The following is a 15450-nucleotide window of genomic DNA, read 5'->3' on the forward strand; positions in this document are numbered from 1 at the left end:
GTCTACTGTAATCTGGCATTAAGAGCAATCGCGACGTTTCCCCTTTGTTAACATCAGCCCTTTCGTGAGACTTTCTCTTTCTCTTTCTTTCTTTCTTTCTTTCTTTCTTTCTTTCTCTCTCTCTCTCTTTTTCTATCAGTCTTGTTCGGTCTTTTGAATTTTCTTTACATTATTTTGAACATGGTGATCAATCGTAACAAAAAATTCCTTGGGGGAAAATTCGTAAACGGCGAACTTTCATAGGGTAAAAGGTTTTATATTTAGAGCGATCGATTTTCTGATCAATAAATTATTAAGTAGCAAGTAAATACGAAATTCGAATTTTTAATCCTACTTTTCTTTTTCTTTTAACTCGTTTTCTCCTTTTTTTTTTTTTTTTTTTTTTTTTAAGGAAGAAACAATCGTTTCGTATCTTTGTTCAGTCCATTGATAAACGAGCAATGAGTTTATTTATCTGCGATAAAATTTTTAATGGATCGAAGACAAGAAAAAGTATGTATATCAGTTAAATTGAAAGGTTTTATCTTTAATTCAGATTTATTTATCGTTCGTCAACAATATCGTGAAGACGATTGCATTTATTTGATTAGTATATTTATTGATTAATAACAGATATTATTTCTCTAGAACAAACGATCGTATATATATATATATATATATATATATATATATATATATATATATATATATATTTATAATTATTTTCATCGGTATAAATAACTCATGGTTGAACTTTTATCGTATTAATTGACTCTATTAACATTTTATTATAAATATCGATCGTACTCGTATTTAAATATACTGATCGAATTCTAATAGATTAAATATTAGTAGCTTTTTGAAGATCGTTTTTTTTTTAAACAATTTGTTATCTATAGTATCTAATTAATTAGTCCATGTGAAAACATGGAAAATATGGCCGACAATAATCCGAAAATCTCAACTATATAGCTATATTAAAATGGCGGATTTGAGTCATTCAGCTTTGAAAGAAAATGGCGTCCGATAAAAGTTCGTAAATGCGTACTTACTTACCTCGTACCTCGTATATAATCATTCGCAGCGATTAATTATAAATAACCTTCTTACGTCAGAAGAAAAAAATGTCTATATCGTAATTAAAACATCCGCCAGTAGATAATCGAGTCCATTGAAGGCGTTTCTGAATACGTTTGCGCGCACCCACGAGGTATTTTTTCAAGAAAAAAAAAAAATAAATAAATAAAAAATAAAATAAAACGAAAAAAAAATCACGATCGACTTCGACTTCGTTAATTGGAAACTCGAACGTTAATTGCGACCCGATTAGACTTACGAGGGACTCGTTTCTCTGTATGTTTATCGAGACTTACATTTACAAATAACTACGTAGTAGTTTTACGTTTACTTCTTTATTATTTATTTATTTTTAATGTTTTTATTTCGTTTCGTTTTCTTTTCTATCGTTTTTCTTCGAGTTCGTTTCTTTCTTTTTTTATTTTTTATTTATTTTTTTTTTTTTAATTTATTTTGTCTTATTTCGTTTTATTTTATTTTATTGCATTATAAAATATAATTTTTTAATTCGATTTCCCGTTCCCACCGTCGAGAAATCAACGTGGTGGCTTGTAAAGTTGATTTTTTTTATCGTCGAACGTGAGATAAACGGTCGTTCCGATCGGACAATGTGTCCACGAATCGTAGTAACGTAATTGGAAATCGAGATCAAGATTGTATTTGAGGATCTAACGCATTGCTATCATACTCGTCTTTCATGTTTGATAACTTAAAGGAGATAGAAAAGGTCTGCGGATATATATTACCTATTCGTTTTATTAGAGAAATGTGCTACTAAGTAGATAGTAAGTAGGTAGTATGGTAAATTCTCTAAAGTAATTTAAATGAAATAAGATAATTTTATATAAATATAATTTATATATATATATATATATATATATATATATACATATGTATGTATGTATCTATGTATGTATAGCGAGAGAGAGAGAGAGAGAGAGAGAGAAAAAATCTCTATTTTATATTTGTAAAATTTATTAAAATTATTATAATATTAATGAGATTTTAATAATGAAAAAAAAAAAAAACATTGAGGAACTTTGCTGAACTATTTGAAGAACATTATTTTCGTATTTCATTATACTAAATCAATTCTCCGAATTGATTTAGCGAACTAATTCAGTTCGAATGAAAAAAAAGTATTTGTTAAAATATTTACTTCCAATTTTAATTTTGATTCATATCATGAAGAATATATCGATTATATATAACGAGAGTATCTCGTAAAATAGATTTGATAGCTTCGAATCTTTTTCTTCTTGATATTATCTAAAGTCAAAAGTGTAAATCAATAAGCTAGTAAGACTGTATGATTTCCAAAGCAAAACATTCGAGATGAAATAGTCGTACATGCGACAAGAAACTCCGGATAAAATCTCGGTACTGTCATCACAGTAAAAGTGGACACTTGTTTGATATTGATTAATGAACGATTTATTGAATTATCATTTCTCTTTTACTGTATGTTTTTTTTTCGTTATTTCAAAAGTTATAAAACGGATAAGTGGAATGATAAATTTTGAGATATACCGTGTATACAAGATGAAGAGAAACATGATCAGTGAAAATATGATCAGTGTTTCCGATTATTTTATAATTGTTTACACACATATATATATATATAGTTAAAAAATTTTTATATATATTTCTAATCCGTCAAAATTAAATTAAATACATAAACAAATAGATTGCAAAAATGATTCGCATATGATACTTACATACATAAATTATATTCATATTTTTAATATGTATATATGTGTGTTTTTATTTTAATTCGAACATATTTTCAATGTACGTGTCTTACTCCATGTGTATCATTATCGTGTTTTATTATACTTCGAATGTATTTTTGCAAATTAATTTAATTCGAATGAAAAAGAAATATATATATATATAATATTCAAAATTATTACAAATTATTAATAATATTTTAATAAATAGAAAAATTTCGCGAAATATCTTAATAACATTATTTCTATGTTTTATTATCCTAAATTAATTCTTCGAATATATTTTTGCAAATTAATTTAATTCGAATGAAAAAAATATATATATAAAAAATATATATATATACATACATACATACATATATATAAATCATGATTTATATTTGATCAATAGAATCCACGTAGTCTCTGGTACAAGTAATCACAGAGCTTTATCGTAATTCTTTTGCAAAAGTTAACTCGTGACTCTTTCTTTCTCTCTCTCTCTCTCTCTCTCTCTCTCTCTCTCTCTCTCTCTCTCTCTCTTTCTCTCTCTTGAATACACTAGGATAATGTATATTCCTACTCTATATTCTGATTTTCCCTATCAACGATTGCATTAATCAACTGGGGCGGCTAAGGCTTTATGCAATTATGGATGTAAGGATGTTCACAAAGAAAGAAATATATACGAATACATGCACATGCAAACATACACGCACACAGACAAATACTCGTTTCATTCGCTCGTTCATGTTAAAGAAGTTTCTTGCCTTTCGTTCAGATCGAACCAACCCCGTTTCACCACCATCCCCCTTTGATCACAGAGATCGTTATTATTCCAATCCAATTAAGGCTGAAGTGACATTATCTTACCAAACTTTACACGTTTCTCAATGTATATATATATATATTTTTTCTTTTTTTGTTCTTATCAAAAAATACAACGAGATATGTGTATATGAATATATTTTCGAACTGTCCCAACTATATTCAAATTTTACGCGTTTTTCTTGTCATCGGAAAATTCTTACTGTTTTATTTTTATTATTATTTTTATATTATGTGATGGATATAGATGCGTCTGTGTGTGTGTTTGTTTGTATTAATCGATCGACGTTTGTACAATGTTATTAGATTTTTCATTATTTTATTTTGTTATATTAATAAATGTATACGCACAGGTATACACACAAGATAATAATTTTATAAGTAAGATAATCGAAGCTCTTTTATTCCTTTATATTTTTTAAATATCATCATAATCTTCGATTTCTTCTTTTCATTTTCTTCCCCTTCCTTCGTTTATTTATCATCAACGTATCTTTTATATTAACGTAGAGAAATATTCTACAAAAACAAAAAGAAAAGAAAAGAAAAGAAAAGAAAAGAAAAGGAACTTTTTCTTTGCAAAAATAATACAATAAATATAATCTCAATTTATAACGTAGCTCAATATATGACATGATTATTTGATTATTACTATTCTGTAACATTTTATACAATAAGTTAGTATAATATTTTTCTAATCGAAATTAAAGTGAAAGAAATTCAGAATTAAACGTTCGATGTTGTTATACGAAGTATTTAACTTTCGAAGTACTTATTGAACGATTATAAATGAGATTATAAATTAAAAAAAAAAATTTTTTTCTGTTTTTTTTTTTTTATGAGTTCATAATAGAGAGAGACAGAGAAAGAGAGAGAGAGAGAGAGAGAGAGAGAGAGAGAGAGAGAGAGAGAGAAATATGGAAGAGTGATGTAATAAAATACAAAAAGTAATGATCCAAAAGATAACGAGTCTCATTAGATAAGTACATACCTAAATGATATATAAAATTCTTAATTTTTATGCACTCTGATGTAATGGAGCCCTAACTGAAAGTGCAATCTGTCATTGATCGTCATCTGCAAGGAACGTTATGACCATTTGTCTTTGTCTCTCTTTCTGTCCCTGTCTCTTTTACTGTCTCTTTTCTTTTTTTTTCTTTACATTACCATCACCATTCGTTTTTATTGACAAACTTTCCCACAAAGGTCATAAATCTATCTTTCCAAACAGAGTCGAACATTGAAACTCAATCCTCTTAAGCTAATTCTAAGTACTTAGGTTTGCACGCGTGTGTGTACATATGTGTAATAAAAAGTATAGCTTAAGTGTGTGCCTGTGTGTGTATTTATGAGTGTATCGGTATATAATATTTATTTTCTTTTTATAGATCATATAATTTCTAATAGAAATTTTCCATATTAATATAGAATACATGTGTACATATATATATTTACTTATTTATATTTATTGTCACAATTATCCTAATTTGTTTTTATAATTTATTTTGACTTCCCATTTTGTTAGATCGATTGCAATTTTTATATTTATATCAAACAATTATATATATATATATATTATATTGTTATTAATTGATAATTATACAAATAATACAAATTTTTTTTCTTACTAGAAATATAAATTAATATTAATATAGATAATAATAATTTATATTAATAAAGAAGAAAGATTAATTAATATTGATATAGATAATATAAATTAGTATTAACATAAATGTTACTAATCAACATTATTTTTATTAATACAAATTTATATTTGATAAAAATAATATTTATATAGACATTTATATTAATATTATTTTTAATGAAAAGTATATATATATATATATATGTGTGTGTGTGTGTGTGAACAAAAAATATATCTATTTTCTTTAAACAAGAACAAAATTAATACGTAACTACGATCTTTTGATATTCTTCTAATCTTTTATTCAATATTTATATTCACTTAAATAAATTTCATTCTCTCCCTCTCTCTCTCTCTCTTTCTAATACATAACTTCAAACTTATATATCTAACTTCGACATTTGATTATTCTTTTCCATTTTCGCCTGCTCTCTCTCTCAAAAAAAAAAGGAGAAAAAAAACAAGAAAAAAAAAAAGAAAAAGAAAGAAAAAGAAATAAAAATAGAAATAGAAACAGAAATAGAACCGGAAATATGGCAATATAGGTAGATAAAAGCCTCATGTTCGTTGATAGTTATCTTTAGGAAAACGGAAGTGTTTTCGCAGAGGGATTCTCTCTCTCTTTCTCTCTCTCTCTCTCTTCTTCCTCTTTCATTTACGTAAAAGTTTTTCTATCTTTCTCTCTCTTTCTCTCTTATTGGTCAGTTGAATAGATGAAATGATAAGTACATTTTCCATTCGGAAAATGTTGAAAGGAGAATGAAGTCCAGAATGGTTCTTACCTGGAAACGTCGTTTGATTTCCTGTAAAAGATAAGACAAAGGTTCGGCTCCTTTCTTTTCTTTTTTTTTTTTTTCTTTTCTTTCCTTTTCTTTTCTTTTCTTTTCTTTTCTTTTCTTTTCTTTTCTCTTACACTAAACATAAAATTTTTCGCGAAGGATTTTACTGGATTAATTTTCAATTGAAAATTAATATGGAGAATTTGTTCGCGTTTCTATATGAATTCTCCTGACTTTAGCAATGTTACTCATAGTGGTATAATTTCAAGTCATTATCAATCATTAGTTTTAATATTGTTTAACATTGTTTTTGTTCGTTGTTTCTTTTTTTTTGTTTTTGTTTTATTTATTTTTTATTTATTTATTTATTTATTTTTTCTCTCTTGTAGATGAAATAAAAGATTTGCGAACTTCGTTATGGTTTATGAAATTTTTTGATAATTTCTCGTCTCGTCTATTTCATCGTGTTCATATTTATTTTTATTTATTATTAATTTTTCGTTAATCAATAGAATCATTATTATTTCTTAAAACGTATATATGTATATGTTGTGAGTGTATTTATTTATTAGAAGAAGTATTTTTGAGACTTATAAATACGTATATATTTATGCAATTTTACTAATATATACTTTTGAAATTGTTAAGAAAAAAGAATTATTAAGAAAAGAATACATGTTAAAAAAATGATTGAAACGAATATATTTCAAAAATGATTGAATGATTGAAACGAATAAATGAATGAAAAAACGAAAATATTTCTCTTTGTCTTTCGTTAATCTCTTTCTTTCTCTCTTTAATATAATACTATATAGAGAATACAAATATATACAACAGTTTTATACACAAAAGTTGGAAAATTTTACAAGTTTCATTTAAATTTAACAAAAGCTGTGATATTCAATGAAACTTAAATGATAATTTATACGATACATTAAAAGAGATACGAATCAATTCGAAAGAATTCTATTACAAATATACATTATAATTATTTTATTAAATATTTATTACAATATATTTATATTTAAATATATTATATATATTATAGAAAAAGAAAAGGAAAAGGTGGAAAAATATCTGAAAATTGATACTTATGATGAGAAGAAAACAAAAAAGGAAAAGAAAAAGGGCAAAAAAGAAAAAAAAAAGAAAACGTTCGAAATAACCTTCGTATCTTCATCTACAAAACACAGAAAGACTTTCATCTTCTTCTTATGTTAGACGTTCGAGTTTTATGAGACCGTCGCAGCGGATTTATCCCGATAAGGAAACTTGGAAAAACGAGCTTGCACATTCTCAACTTTACCATCCCAACGTATTTAACCATGAAAGTCGAGCTACCTGATCGAGGCTTCTTCAATTTTCAACCATAAAAAATTTCATTTCGAGTGCGAGTGTCCTCTTTTCGTTAAATTGAAATTCATGTGAGTATTATATACTTACTTATTATGTATAAACGAATACCCTTTTATCTGTTCCTTTTTTATTCTCTTACTTCTTTTTTTTTTCTAAAGTTTTCTAATTGCATTAGATTACAATGGAGTTGCTTTAAATTTTGTTTGTTTTTTTTTTTTTTTTTAAATTAATATTGAAGTATATAGAATATATATAGCGTATGAATAAATTGTGGGAAAGAAAGAAATAGGATGACTTTTTTTTTCGGCAAAAGTAAAAGTTGATATTATAAGATATATGATTATTTGTAGAAATTCAAAATCATTTGTACAAGATTTATATATATTTTATGTTATATGTTATATTTATTAGAAATTTTAGAGAAGTATTAATTGATCGAGCTTTATTAAATTTGTTATTATTTATTATTGATTATGTTTGATATTTATTTTATATTTTAATGAATTAATGTTTGATTTAATTATATGTTATATCTATCGGAAATTTTACGAAAGAATCAATAGTTTAAGCAGTTTTTATTTATTGTATTTGTTCAACGCTTTGTCGATGAACGATGAATTAATTTCTTACAAGTTTTTTTTTTATTTAAATACGTATTATTAAATATAATAATTAAATTTAACTATGATATAAATTATTATTAACCATCTGTTTCATATGTAATTGTATTTTTTTATGTAATTCTTATAGTAAAAAGTATTTAATCTCTCTTTTTTTTTATTATTATTATTATTGAACATAAAAATTAAATATGATTAGAATGTATTGACACACACATCGTCATATCTCATAGTAATGTATTTATATAATTTATTTATAATAAAAAGAATACTTCATCCTTTTTATTATAAATTCTAATAATGAAATATAACTATGATACATCAATACACACATTGTCATATTTCATAGTAATTTATTTATATAATTTATTTACAACAAGAAAAGTACTTCATCTTTTTTAGTGTAAATTATAATAATTAAATATAACTATGATTTATTCACAAATACATCAAATTTCATAGAAATTTATTTATATAATTTCTATAATAACAACTACTTATATACATACATACATACATACATATATACATATATAATTATGATAGTTTAGATTTTATTTCTTATCAGTAGAGTCATTATAGTTTTTGGAATTAGTTTTGATATAATAAACATAGTTATAATCCTCTCTCTCTCTCTCTCTCTCTCTCTCTCTCTCTCTCTTTTCTTGTTAAGTCGATAGAAGCTTTGGAGAATGACAAAAGCACGATGTAATGGAGCTGTTTCGTGGCAACGCAGAGATTTGTACATTATCCAAACACGATCTCGGCTACCGACTATCGTCGCGAGACGATCTCTGGACCACCCTCCCCCTTTCTCTTCCTCCTTTACGGTTATCCTTTTCACGAAGAATCTCTTTAAAAAAACGACCGATCATCCTATAATTACGTTTTAATGACATCTTATCATTTTATTCCTTCTTAATATTATCTTTCTTTCTTTTTCTTTTTCTCGTTTTTATCAACAGTTTTTGCTTCCTTTTTTTTTTTTTTTTGCTTCAATCCTTTTTAATGATTGCAATAAAATTGTCTTTGGATTTTGGACGGTGCATAGTTCTTACTTAAAATTTTGTTTATAAATTCGTGGATTTTTGTTTCTCCTTTCTTTCTTTTTTTTTTCTTTTTCCTTTTTTTTCTGTATATATTTAACTGTATATATATATGATAGAAAAAAGACAAATTTCGATTTTCACTTCTTGCAAATAATTTTGATTCGTATATATTGCTTTATTAATACGAATTGCTTGACTTCTTTTTATGTAATTATATCATGTAACTGATAATTATATAATTTTATATAGTTAAACAGATTGAAAAATACGCTCGTGTTAATGGAGAATAATCAAAATTGAAATGATTTTGTCAATGTTTGATTATGAAATTTTCAACATGAATATACCGTTCTCTTTTCTTAAATACAATTCGTACGTTACGATAGATTGAAATCCATAAAAAATATTGAAAAATTCTTTTCCTTGCAAAATTTAATTTATCTGTATATTAGAAATCCTTTAAAAAATATTCATCGTTATAAAATTCATTTAAAAAATATAAATAAATAAATCATCAGTATCCTCCCTTTCGAAACGATATTACAAATTATTTTTTAAATATTTCGTCATAAGGAAATTCGTAAGAACATATTGGTGCGTATATAAGTTATCAATTTTAATAAAAATTTGCGAACTAATTACTCGACGTTTTAAAAAGATCGATAATAAAGAATATAGAAAGAAAAAAAAAAACGTAACAACATATAGGAAAACGAGAAAGTATGCCAAAAAAATCGCTCTAAATTACTATAGAAATTTGAAAAAACCAAGAGAGAAGAATCTCGATATAAAAAGAAGAGAAAGAAAAATATTAAAAAAAAAAAAAAAAAAAAAAATCAGATATTATAAAAAAAAATCTCGTCGACTGTCGAATCGTTAGCGAATTTTTCGTCGAGTACCGAGTTTCTTCTTGTCGTCTTGAAGAGTCCTACCTCCTCAAAAAAAGAAAAAGAAAAAGAAAAAGAAAATAAATAAAATAAAAAGGAAAGGGAAAAACGAGGGAGGGGGTGGATAAGAAAGAAAGAAAGAAAGAAAGAAATAAAGAAAGAGAGAAAGAAAGAAAGAGAAAAACGAAGAAAGAAAAAAAAATGTAAAAATAACCAACGAAGAACAAAATAAATATAAATAAGAGAAGGGGTAAAAGAGAAAGAGAAAGAGAAAGATAGAGAGATAGAAAGAGAGGGTGGATAATTTCCACGTACTCCTCGTACCCTTTCGTTCTTTCGTTCGTTCGTTCGTTCGTTCGTCGTCCATTAGCGTTCTCGTCTCGTGGAATGCGATTCTCCAAGGAGAACGAGGAGAGATAGAAAAAGATGAAAAGAGAGAGAGAAAGAAACAGAGAGAAAGAGAGAGAGAAAGAGAGAGAGAGAGAGAGAAGATGGAGGAGGTGGAACGAACGAACGAACGAAGACAGAGAGGAAAGAGGAGGAGTGAATCTCACGAGCGTGAGGAGGTGGGCTTCGAGGACTTTAGTCTCCTCCTGCACGACGTAGTCCTGCTGTTCCAGGACGAAAATTATCTCCTTCGAGAAGAGAGACCAACTGCTTCCAGGAAAAGGCGACCCTCTTGTTTGCATTAGGGTCCACCATTCGCTTTTGTTTTTCGAAAACCTTCTTCTCATTCTCATTCTCATTCTCACTCTTTCTCTTTCTCTTTCTTTTTTTTCTTTTTTTTTTTTATTTGTTTGTTTATTTATTTATTTTTTGTTGTTGTTATATTTCTTTCTTGCTTTCTTGCTCTCTTGGTTTCTTGCTTCCTTTTTGTCTTTCTTGCATGCCCAACGAAGATCGTCGCCGCCAATTAACTCGCTCTTAGAAATATTCATTATTTTTTTATTTTTCCTTTTTCTCTTTTCCTCCTCCTCTTCTTTTCTTCTTCTTCTTCTTCTTCTTTTCTTTTTCTTTTTCTTTTTCTTTTTCTTTTTCTTTTTCTCTTTTTTCTTCTTTCTTTCTTTTCGGTTTCTCCTTTCTTGCCTCGCCATCTTGTTGATTTTGTTTCTTGGTTTTTCTGTTTTCTCTTTCTCTTTCTCTTTCTTTTTCTTTCTTATTATTCGCTCTTTTTCTTTTCTTTTCTTTTATTTATTTATTTATTTCTTTATTTATTTATTTCCTTTCGATACGATTTTTCAATCATTCGCAATGCTGTACGGTTTTAATTCGAATTAGAACGGATCTGTATGTTTGATCCGTTCGATGATATTGATATGTGGTGCGTATGTTTGGTTTTCTTTTTTATTCTTCTTCTTCTTCTTCTTCTTCTTTTTTCTTCTTTTTCTGCGATTAAAATTATTCTATGTGAAACAAATGAGAATAAGAAACTTCATAAAATAGAAAACGAACGACGTTAGACATAATGATAGCTTTGATAATAATTTATTTTACTTGATAATCAAACAAGAAAATAAATCTTTATTTTCTTTTTCCATTTTAAAAAATACCATTCTCGAAGTAGTTAAGTTGAAATTTGAAAGAATCGAATATTCATCGAATCGTACATGTTCTTTTTTTATCTTGCACGATCCAATTATAAATCATTGTTTAAATGATCTCGTTATATATCATTGATTTTTATATGTAAAACATGGTTTTTATTCGATCTTTTTATTTTTGAAGTTAATGATAACAATCGAATAATTTAATTACACATCATTGATTTATCATTTTTTTACACTACGTTTTAATTTGAACAGTTAAAGATGTTTAAATTTAACAATTTAAGAATTTAATATTGTTTCTACGTATCATAGAGTTCGATGATAACAATTCAAATGATTGATTTAATATTTAAATTTGATAATTAGTATGTATAATTATCGATTATGTCAAGATTTTAATCTTTGACAATTTAGATGAATTATTTTCTAAGAAATTGAGAATCAAACTTTCCATTCTTTTTATTACAATGTTTATACAAAAAGATTGATTTAGTTTTATTCCATTTCTATTTACAAAATTATTAATACTTTGTTCTAATAAATGATTCGCGATAATGAAATAATGGGAATACATTCGTGTGTGAGCATTTTAAACGATTTTAAATTGACAATTTTCCACGAATGAATAAAATTGATATTAAATCTCTAATAATCCAGATGTTACAAATCTTGTAATTAATTATCGATCTGTCTAATATAATTCTGTATTATAATTATTAAACTATATATTATACGTCTATTAAAATAAATATAAATATAATTAATGAAGTACCTATGATAAATACGATGATCAAAATAATCTCGAAACTTTCATATTTAATTATTAAATAAACGAAATAAATTTTGAGAAACTCCACACATAAACCTATATACAACTAACTTTTGATTAAAATTTTTTGATATAAAAATATATGTTGGTCGTAAATACAATAATAATGGAGAAAAAAAAGATATATATATAAGATTATGTAACATGTCGAGAATAATTTATTATTCACTATTATCTCTCTCTCTCTCTCTCTCTCTCTCTCTCTCTCTCTCTCTCTCTCTTTCTTTCTTTCACAGTTCTCCGAAGTTCGTTAATAGCTTAACCGAGTGCACCTTCGTTAATTAGAGCCGATCGATTAGCTGAAAGAGCATCGGTAATACCTTCATTATCTCTTCGAGATAATATATGTTTCGGATAAAATATGGTCGCTGCAACTCAGCGTTAAGTAACCGAAGACAGGCGTGGCGCCGTTGGAAAAAATTGGAGGGTGTAGCTTCGACGAAGGGTGCTCACCCTTTTTCCTGTCCTTCTATTCCACCATTTTCTTATTTCTCTATTCGTTTCAATATTTTTCTATTTTTCTTTTTTTCTTTTTTATCTTTCTTTTCTTTCTTCTTTATAAAAAAATTATATTCGTTGTATTTATCTTGTATAAATATGATTGTATATATGTATATATATTTTTTTTTATTTAAATAATTGTTAAATTTTATTGCAATCATTTTAATTATTATATTAATGATTCTATTTAATTATTACGTTAATATTTATTTACATTTATACATATATATAATTTTATATATTATCTATCATTATTATATTATTATAAATTAATATAATCATACATTATAAAATATACTATATATATATATATATATATATATATATATATATATATATATACATGTTATAAAGATGGAGGATATTAACAAACACGTGCAATTAATTCTACTCAATTATCATTACTAAAAATATCACCATACATTGCAACAAAGAAAAAATATTTTTATATATTCGTAAATCAATATATATATATATATATATATATACACACATAAATAAATTAAGTTACTACAGAAAATATATCTTAATCGCAAGTAGGATATCATATAAATGATATAATATTGTTTATTATGGATAACAAAAAATATAGAAAAAAAATGAATAGTATAAAAAAATATAGATAAACGTACTTACTAAGCATTATTATACGTTGTTATATCACGATTAATTTTAATGTTAAGAGCTTTTAAGTTAGATTGGAAAGACAGAAAGAAAAGATTTGAACTTCTTGTTACCGATGTTCAAGCGAGAGCTTCGAACACGCGAGTTCTCGAGAAACACGCATACGTGATCAGAAACATCGCAAGCGGGACCCATCGAATATACTATAGTATCTCTACTAACATGATCGTTAACGCTTGTCGATCTTGCATTCCGATTCGTCGCTTTGCGAGACAATCATACTAATATGTATATAATATAAATTCAAATGAAAAATATTTTTTTCTATTTTCTATTAATTAATCAGACGTAGTATTGATTACAAATATATATTATACATGGTTGATTATAAAATACAAATTATGAATAGAATTAATTTTTTGTATTTTCTAATACCATATAATAAATTAATTTGTCGAGTATCGATTATATGAAAAATATTTTTAACGTTAATAATCGATTTTAATTCGACGTAAGATTTTAAATTCACGACCCGTTGTCATTGCAAACCAATCGTATATGATAATATTTTTAATAAAATAAATAAACGAAATAAATATTAACAAGATGTCATAATATTTTATTAAATATAATAATCAATATATATTGTTATTATTACATTCATAATAAATTAATATTGATATATTACTATTCATTTCAATTATTAATTACTCTGATTATAATATCATGATATAATAGATTATTACGAATTATTATAATAACAATCGATCGTTCGATATAATTATTATAATAATTACAATAATAATTTATCACTTTCATTATTATTATTATTATTTAAAATATTTGTCGTAAAAAAAGAAAGAAAGCAAAATACTTTTCGTAAGAATATATTAATAACAATAAAATATATATTGTTTTAAGTCCAAAATTTCAAAATCCATGAAAGATTTACAAATTTTTAGATCTAACTAATCTCGTGCAATTTCTTCTTCAAAAAATTTTTCTTTCCTTTTTCTTTTCGTTCGTTCGTTCTTTCTTTCTAACTCTTTTCATCCTTTTTATTTTTCGTTTTTCTTTTATTCTCCTCCTCCTCCTTCTTCTTCTTCTTCTTATTTTTCTTCTTTTCCTTTTCTCCGAAAAGACAGGACGATTTTGAAAGAATCACGAGCTGGAAACTGCCAGAGATATTTCTCTAATCTAATCGTCAATGCTACGATGCTCTTCCCTCTTCCTGGAAACCGGGTTGTGCATGCATATATGGACACACATGTACACACTTAAAGAGAGAGAGAGAGAGGGACAGATAGATAGATAGAAAGACAGAGAGAGAGAGAGAGAGAAGACTATGCAGACTCACACGACGAAGTTCAAGATCAAAGATCCTCGAAGATGATTCTGTGGGCGAACGAGTCGCGATCCACAAAGAAAGAAAGGAGCCAAAACGACATGAGCCATGCATAAACTCGAAAGTAACGTAGTCAATGTTAAAATAGGTTTAAAAAGGGACTAATTGACTTTGCGACCAATCAGGGAATCTAAATCTTATTCAAATACCAATCCCATCTCGTTCTCATCGTTAAAAATGTTAATAAATTCTATTTTGTCTGGTTGTTTTTGATTTTTTGTTTCGTTTCGTTTTCTTTTTTTTTTTTTTTATGAAGATTTAAGTTTATTAGTCGTATAAATTTTATAGAGTTTATGTGGTTATATACTGATATAATATTTGTTAAGAATGGGTTAAGTTATGTGATAATAATTTATTTATATATAATGATATATATATATATATTAATCGTATTTAATTCTATCTATATATTTTTATAATATATGATAATGATGATGATGATGATGATGATGATAATAATAATAATTTATTGAACAAATTTTACAATATTTTGTTAATATGTAATAAGTGACATATATATATATATATATATATATATATATATATATACACGTAAAGAAATATATTAAGATAATAATTGAACTTATTTATCTATTTAATATATTTATAATTCAA

The 15450-nt window shown here is 25.8% G+C and overlaps 1 long non-coding RNA gene across 9 annotated transcripts in view; it reads left to right on the forward strand.

Annotated features, from left to right (window-relative positions):
* The window catches only part of LOC127067625 (uncharacterized), a 46143-nt gene that overhangs the window by 18337 nt on the left and 12356 nt on the right, over nt 1–15450 (forward strand). For 4 of the 9 annotated variants that reach the window (XR_007782683.1, XR_007782684.1, XR_007782685.1 and 1 more), the window contains one exon: nt 7239–7650. This is a non-coding gene — a long non-coding RNA (uncharacterized LOC127067625). Of the gene's footprint in view, nt 1–7238; nt 7651–12541; nt 12794–14571; nt 15042–15450 lie in introns of those variants that run through there. The other 5 variants (XR_007782681.1, XR_007782682.1, XR_007782679.1 and 2 more) reach the window with 3 other exon arrangements.

This window comes from Vespula vulgaris, chromosome 11 (assembly GCF_905475345.1).
Source record: "Vespula vulgaris chromosome 11, iyVesVulg1.1, whole genome shotgun sequence".
In the NCBI taxonomy this organism is placed as follows: Eukaryota; Metazoa; Arthropoda; class Insecta; order Hymenoptera; family Vespidae; genus Vespula; species Vespula vulgaris.